We start from the raw sequence: 8,850 nt of genomic DNA, 5'->3' as shown, positions 1-8,850 counted from the left end.
TTAAGCCTTTGTTTGTTTTCTAATTTTTTGTGGACAAATTACATTGTGATGAAATATTACAATTTAAATGTTTTAAGCAACAGCAAATTCTGTTGCTTACCTATGGAATATTGTAATGAGTTTTTAATCTGGTAAGGTTAATGTAAATTGTATTCTTTTATTATAGCTATAGTGTCATTGCATAATAAATACAATATTTTGTCATCTAACTTGATAGGTAAGTAATCCACTATCCATTCTGCCTTGAAAATTTAATATTTGAAGTCTAATTTTCTCTTTCTATTTTGTTTTGGTTTGATATGATGGATATGTACTGGTAATAAAGTATAAAATTAAATGTTACAATACATCAATTTATGTGATGTCTGAGACAGTGTAGAGTTATAGTTCCATCACTGTGATTTGTAGTGTGCTGAACAGCAGTGTGAAATGACGAGACCACATGTGGTCTCTGTTACAACTATTCAACTTTGCCTTTGTCTGTATTTTATATGTAAATAGTATTTACTTCCCAATTCTTGTGCCTCTAATTTATTTTTTTTCTATAATTTCATTGGCTAATTACTGTAGCACAGTGTTTAATGGGAGTGAAAATAGAAGATATCATTGCCTTGTTGCTCATTTTGGTGGAAACCTTTATAGTGATTCCCATTAAATATGATGCTGGTTTGGGGACTAAAGTACATATATAGTTTATCATGATAAGAATGTAATGTTTGATTCCTACTTTCATGAGTGTTTTTTTAAATCATGTATTATATTTATCTAAGTAATTATCTAAGGCTTTTTCAGTACATATATATATCATACACAATATTAATAGATAAAAATAATGTGTATATTTACATATTATATACCTGATTATTGCTATTTGCAACATATATTATTATTATAAATATTGAAATGACTCTATATTCTTAGAATAAATCCTACTTGGATTGAGTGCTGATAGTCATTGTACTTTTGTATCAATATTCTTTTTAATCTGTAGTTTTAGTTTTTGTTTTACCTTTACCAAGTTTAGTAACCAAGAATTATGAAGTGTAGGTGGAGCAAGATGATGGCTAACACCCTTCAGTGATCATCTCCCTGCAGAAACATCAATTTGAACAGCTACTCATACATGGAACTACTTTTACAAGAGTTAAATCAGGTGAGAGACCATAGTACCTGGTTTTAGCACAACAATATGAAAAGATGCATTGAAGAAGGCAGGAAGAAAAGAGTTGCCTACATCACTCCTCCTTTATCTCCAAACAGCACTGCATGTAGAAATGCCTCCCTTTTGGAAGAGGAAGAGGGGAATTAAGTCTTATCCTTAGACTTGAAACCAAGTTCATGCCCACTATGGTGAACTGTGAGGCCCAGCAGGGCCCAGAAGAACCCCAAGTTCCTTGTCGCAGGCCAGTGCCTAAGAACTGAGCCTCTGCAACATGGCTAGCCTGGCAGACAAGTGACTGCCTTCACCACTGCTCTCCCAAACAAAGGCAGCACAGTGTGAAGCAAGCTTCCACCCATTCAGAAGTAGGACAGGGAAGTAAGCAGAGGAACTGTGTACCAAGAAAGTAAAACTCAACACTGGAAAGATACCTGTGGCCTCTGTATCCTGGCCAGTGTTCACAGACTGAGCCTCTGGACACCCTAGTACCAGAGATCTGAGGTTCTAGTTATATGGACTTTTGTTTTAACCAGCATTACCTGTGGCTGGTTTCCCCTTTTCTCCTGCCCTTTAAGCTTCCCACCCCCACCCCTGAAAAGCCTACTGTTAGGCTAATGGGAATTCACTTATAAATGACTCATTGCTTTTCTATTGCTGTTTAAAAAATTCTCTCTTTTGTCTTCTCATAGTTTGAATACAACATGAATCATAGTGGTTTATTTTTTTTTGTCAAAAGTATTTGAGATCCTTTAACCTTCCTGAACTTGAATGTCCACATCATTTTTGGAAAGTTTTTAGCAATTATTTCATTTGATGGCTTTTTTATACTTTCCTCTTTCTCTTCTCTTTCTGTAATACCAATAGTGACTGTTATGGTTCAGATATTAGATGCCCCCAAAATCTCACATGTAAGACGACACAAGAAGGTTTACAGGTGAAACGATTGGGGTACGACGAGAGCCTTAAACTAATCAGTGCATTAACCCACTGATAGGGATTAACTGGATGGTAACTGTATGCAGGTGGAGTTCAGCTGGAAGAGGTGGGTCATTGAGGGCATGCCTTTAGGGTATATGTTTTGTATCTGGTGAGCACAGCTCCCTCCCCCACCCCTGATTCTGGGTGCCATGTACTAAGATGCTTTCGTCTATCACACTCTTCTGCCATAATGTTCTGTCTCATCTCAGGCCCTGAGGAATGGAGTCAGCTGTATATGGACTTAGACCTCTGAATCCATGAGAGACAATAACCATTTCCTCCTCAAATTGTTCTTATCCGGTCCTTTGGTCACAGCAGCAAAAAAACTGACTAAAACAGTGCTCCAGGCTTCAAGGGTTGTGGGATTACATGGCCAGCAGGGGTACACTTCCTTAAATTAGGAAGTTTTGCTCTATATACTACGGACCAAGGGAATTTAATAGACATCTAGAGAACATTTTAGCCAGGAGCTTCAGAATACACATTTTTTTTCTAACAAGCCCATGGAACACTATTATGTTGAGGCCCACTCTTTCCATAGTTAAAGTTTTGAGGATCTTTATCCTAAAGCAATGCTGAATGTGCAGAATACATCATATGTTAAGCCACAAAACCAGCCTTAACCAATTAAAAACTCAAAATCATGTAATTTATCTTCTTTGACTACAATGAAATAAAACTATAAAAATGATAAGAACTTTAAAAATTGTACAACTGTATAGAAATTAAACCACACAGACTTGAATGACCAATAGGTCAATGATGAAATAAAAAAAGATATTAAAAATTTCTTAAAATAAATGACAATGGGGGGGATTGTGGCTCAGTGGTAGAGCCCTTTTGCCTTGCATGTGCGGGACCCGGGTTCGATTCCAGCATCACATAAAAATAAAGGCACTGAGGTGTTTCCACCTACACCTAAATAATAAATGTTTTAAAAAAATAAATGACAATGACAATAAAACACACTAAAAGTGAGCAGGAGGCACTATACTTATTTCAGATGAAATAGACTTTTAATAAAAAGCTGTAAAAAGAGACAAAGACCATCACTTTATAATGATAAAAAAATCAATTCAACAAGAAATAACAATGCCTGTTGCTTTTATGGTTTTCCTTTGACAAGAAAACATGGTTTTAAACATTAACTATGCTTGTATGATATCTTGGTTTTCATGCATAATCTGAGAATAACTGTTAAAATGACTAAATAGGTTTGCTATATATGGGATAAACATTTATAAGTTTATTTGTTGCTGGGTGTGGTGGTGCATGTCTGTAATCCCAGCAGCTCAGGAGGCTGAGGCAGGAGGATCGTGATTTCAAAACCAACCTCAGCAACTTAGTGAGGCCCTAAGCAATTCAGCAATACTGTGTCTCTAAATTAAAAAAATAAAAAAGGGCTGGGATGTTGCTCAGTGGTTAAATGCCCCTGGGTTCAGTCCTCAGAACCAAAAAAATGTATTTTTCCCATATTTTTATAGGTGCATTATAATTGCAGATAATTTTGGGTTTTGTTGTTATGTATTCATTCATACACATTATATAATATTTTGGCCAATATCCTTCTCCAGTATTTCTCCTTACTACTAATAAGGGGATGAGGATAAGATACTACTTGGTACGGAGTAGGGGTGACATAGATAAGGGAATGGGAGTAGAGGAAGTGGCTGTGTCTACTTTGGGAACAACAAAAGCCAGGTACAGACTCTTCTTTATTCGGAGGAAAGGCAGAGGTATGTATTTGTCCTGAAGAGGAAATAGGGTCCTGAGGAGCTGGAGAGACTTCTATTCATAAGCTAGGTGTGCATATATTCACTGGACTTTGGGGTGTTGGTATTCATTATAGTACTCATTATAGTACTTCATGATAGTAAGAAGTGCTGAGAATGGTGGCAGGCAAGAGGGACAGGCAAGGAATGTTAGTTTGTCTGTTCTTTTTGGGTGCCAGGGAGCTTCTAATGAAAGGTGTCAATGAGAGTATGGTTGGGATGGTCTGGAAAGAGGTCTGCAATCATATTGATTTGTGCAGGTGGGGACATAAAAGAGCTGACTAAACAAGGGTGTAACAGAATTGGCTATTGTAACTGAGTACTGTGGAAAGAGCTGTTAAGGGACACACATGTTATCCTATCCATGAAATATCAATGCTTGTGCTTATGGGTGAATTTGATCATCAGGTTGTAGTGACTTGATGTGAGGTTATCCAATAAGTTTTTGGACAGGGAAAAGGACTGTATGCATAAGGGAGTCTAAACTTTGAGGAGAACCTTTGCAAATACAGGTCTAATAAGAAGTCTTCCTGTATAACCAAGGATAGGATTTAAATTGGTTCTTTTCAACTCGTATGATATGGAGCCTTTGGGTATCTCTGAGGTAGCAGAGGCCTATTGGCCAATGTTAGAACAAGTATTTGGGCTTTTCCTTGAGCCTGTGTTTGTCCCCTTTGGGCTTTTTGGTTTTTCTCAGTCTTGTCCCTGTTTTTAAAAACCCCAAAGGTCAAATTTAAAAATTGGTTAATGAGAATTTGAGGTTTTATTTCAGGCCATGTTTATCCAGTCTAACTTACATTGGGGATGAGCTGTGTTAAAGAAAAGATCGATTTTTCTTTAAGTCCTCTACCTTAAAGTCTTGAGGTAATTCTAATAGTGAGGATGTAAAGACATTATTATTATTATTATTATTATTATTATTATTATTATTTGGTACCAGGGATTGAATTCAGGGACATTTGACCACTGAGCCACATCCTCAGCCCCATTTTGTATTTTATTTAGAGACAGGGTCTCACTGAGTTGCTTAGCCCCTCATAGTTGCTGAGGCTGGCTTTGAACTCAAGATCCTCCCACCTAGGCCTCTGAGCAGCTGGGATTACAGCTGTGCACCACCACACCTAGCCAAGATTTTTTTTTTTTTAATTGGGAGTGTGCTTGAATGGGATAAACCCAGGTAAAATTAAATGAAGATTACTTAGCTTTCTTAACTAATGAAAACCCTAATTAAAGCCACGTGAAGTGGTGCATGCTTGTAATCCTAGTGATTCTGGAGCTGAGGCAGTAGGATTGCGAGTTGTTAGAAGCCAGCCTCTGAAATTTAGCAAGACCCTGTCACAAAATAAAAAGATATAAGGGCTGGGGATATAGATCAGTGGTACAATGCTCTGGGTTCAATACCCAGTACCACAAAAACCATCTAACAAACAGAAGATGAAAAACAAACCTCTCCAAAACAAAACAAAGACCTAACAACAACAGAAAACTTGAGAAATCATCTTAATAAAGAACAAAATCTTTGCTTTATAGGCCAGTTTTTGTAAACTTCACCAAGAGCAGATCCAAATCTTTAAAAAATCTAAATTGCTTTAAACACAGAAAATTAGTTTGTTTTATATCAATTAATTATTTTTCGTTTTAGAAAACTCATTAAATACTTTTTTCTCAATTATAATCAACTATACACCCACACAAAATTTCTTTTATAAGCTCAGCCTCCACAAACCTTCTGTGACTTGCTTTAACCTTCTAATTTTGCCCATATCCTTCTTTTCATTTTGGAACTATCTAGTAATTTCACTTTAGGACAAAATCTATTTTACCATACAAGATACTTTTTAAAAAGAATTTAACGTTTATTTTATATTTATTTGTTTTTTATTTTTATGTGGTGCTGAGGATTGAACCCAGTACCTCACCAGTGCTAGGCAAGTGCTCTACCACTGAACTACTTTCTTCATATCTCTTTTACTTCTTCTTACTGGTTTGTTTCTGCTTTGTTTCCTTCTTTAAATTTACATGTTGAAACAGTCCTTACAAAATTTCTGACTTTAGATAAAATGACTGTTTTCCTCAATGAAATGAAATATTTTAAAATATTTTTTCTCATCAAAACATAGCTTAGGTTTTTTGTATTTCTTTCAAATGGAATTACACATTATTAAAAATTTAACTCAGACTAACTTGGTTTTTAGTGAAGAACCAGAAGAAAGCCATCTTAAACTTTTTGTATACCAATAGTTTAAGAAAACACGTTTATTAGAACCAGAGTATTGAAGTTGTGATTAACCACTGTAGCTTTAGTATTTTTACTGTAAAAAATGACTCAGAGGTTTTCTGTAACATACATTTATAAGGGATTGAAGATGGTAAGATGGTGGATTAGAGGAAGGCTGTATTTCCAGTTCCTTCATGGTTCAGGATTCAAGCAGCAGGAGGATGGCTTCTTAGTGTGGTGGGTGAAAAAGGGAATTTTCTGAAATTTAATATTGGACAGTGAGTATCTTGGAGACTCAAAAATTGAATGAAGAACAAGAAAGAATAACTTGTAATCAAGCTGATTACAGTAGTGGCACTAGTTCACCACAGAGGGGAGGGATAACACAAACACAGAGAGAAACAATAGATAAATTTGGCACAGAAAAATATCTGTAGAATGTGAAAGGAGCTTGAAATTATATAACCCAGAAACTACACTGTAAACTGGTGTTTGAAAAGTGTTCTGTGTTTATTAACTGGCAAGTGAAGACTTGAGGCAGGAGCCATCTTAAGGAGGTCATGCTACAGCTTGCTGCTATGGAAGCCTGGTAAACATTGTCATAGTGTCCCAGCAAGAACATACCGTGTGGCTTAGGATATAGTAGCAGAATGTGAGTGAAACAGGCATAGAGAAGATTGTACCTAGGGATGTTGAAGTTAGTGATATGAAGAATGGTGCCACTCAATTTCCCTTTGAGTCTGATGATTCACATGACCAGATGAATTGGGTTTGGGAAACTGAAAAGTTGGGTGTGATTACAGTCAGGGAGTGAGCTGGGGAAGGTCAAATATGTAGGTAATAAACTGTGAGAGAGCTGTGAAGGGCTGGTTCCCCAGTCCTATGTGTAGGATTCTAGGGAGGCTCCTGAGATCCAAACTTCCAGCAAAGACTGGCTGGCATCTATCTAACCAGCCCTAGTGGTGTGTTGATCTAGTCTCTGCAGAACAGATACTACCCAACAAAGTCCCTAAGGCCTGATTAGAGCTAAGCCCCAGTCACCCACCAGAATTCCCCTTATAGAACTCTGAATGCGCCCCACCCTGGGAGTGCACCAATCCAGTCTGTGTGGACTAAACTCCAACTGACAGTAGTCCCCATCCGATCCTACTTTGTACTGATGAAAAGAGACGTTGAAAACTATTTTAACCCACTTGAGTTTGAGGTCATTGCAGGTGATAGCTCAGTAGTTATCTCAAAAAGAGGAAGGGTCGTGAAGGATGCAGGACAGCTTCAGAGGCAGAGGCAGCGGCAGTGGTGGCGGGTACTCCTGCCTACCCGGAGGCCTAGGCCGTCCTGGGGTTGGGGAGCTTAGGGAGCCACCACTGCCGCCGCCGCTGTCGAGGCCGTGAGGGCCTCCTGACCCCACTGAAGACAAGCCAGACGCCGTCTGCAAAGGCTTAGGCTGCTGCATATGGTCGGCGCCCTGTGCACCGTGTGTGGCTCAGACAAGATCCTGCCCAACAGCCTGGAGCCCAAACATGCACTGGGTCAAAAGCCACCGCCTCCAAAATGGCATGATAAATCCAACAATAAGATTTGGAAATCAAATCTTATTGTTGGATTTATCTCTCAGCGGCAGAGAGCACCAGGTACTTATTTTAATTCTGTATATAGTTTGCTTTTGTTGTTGTTATTATATCCTGATTGGTTCATGAATACACACACATAAATGTTTCTTTATTCTCATTTAACATTTTTATGATTGTTATTTGTCTTGTCATTTAAATGTTGAGGTGTTTTTTAAAAATTTATTTTTTAGTTGTAGTTTATTTTATTTAATTATTTTCATGTGGTGCTAAGGATCGAACCCAGGGCTTTGCATGTGCTAGGCAAGTGCTCTACCGCTGAGCCACAATCCGAGCCCCAAGTGTTTATATATTTTTTAAATTGTAGATGGACACAATGTCAATCAACTGTATTTTGTCATTTCTCTCACTTCTTTCTTCTCTTAATAACCAAATTCTCATATCCTCTCTTTCTTGCTCTGTTTACTTTGTAATTTATTTTCTCCTTTTTTATAGTCAGCAATTGTCAACAGCAAAAATAATAAAAATTTGTGAATTAGATCTGGCATTAAAGTAAACAGCAGGTCCACTCTACCATCCACAGTACTAATAACTGCAAAAGCATAAATGGTGGAGAAAATAATTCTATAAACTAAAAAAGATTTTGATAAGTGAGATAAGACAATTATAAAGCAAGAACTGTCACAGGTCTAAGACTCCATTTTGCTGCCTTCTATTAAAAAAAAATGTTACAAGAGCTGTTTCTGAGAAACTGAAATGAAAGCTGTTTTCCTATAAAAATTGTCTTTCTGTACTTTGTACCCCACAAATTGTACCCTACTCATGATGTAGCAGTGGTCATTATGAGCTATATCCCAGGTTTGAACACCCACCCTTGAGGGTCTACATGACTTTGACATAGATTCTTGCCCCGCTGACCCCTGCCCCAATTCAGGATGTGACTGTCTAGCACCTGCTTGAACCCAGGATTGTGGTCAACTGAACAGCAAAGCTAATGTTTTTTTTTTTTTTGCTTCTGTTTATTCCTTGCTTGCTAACTGGAAAATTTCAGGCCTTCCTAGAGCCCACAGGTCCCTCTTATTAATGTTTTAATTTCTATGATTGGCTAGCTTACATGATGATAAGCAAGACACTGAGTTGTGGTTTTAGTGCTTA

Source organism: Marmota marmota, unplaced genomic scaffold, assembly GCF_001458135.2.
Source record: "Marmota marmota marmota unplaced genomic scaffold, marMar, whole genome shotgun sequence".
Taxonomy (NCBI): domain Eukaryota; kingdom Metazoa; phylum Chordata; class Mammalia; order Rodentia; family Sciuridae; genus Marmota; species Marmota marmota.
Note: the sequence above shows the minus strand (reverse complement) of the source record.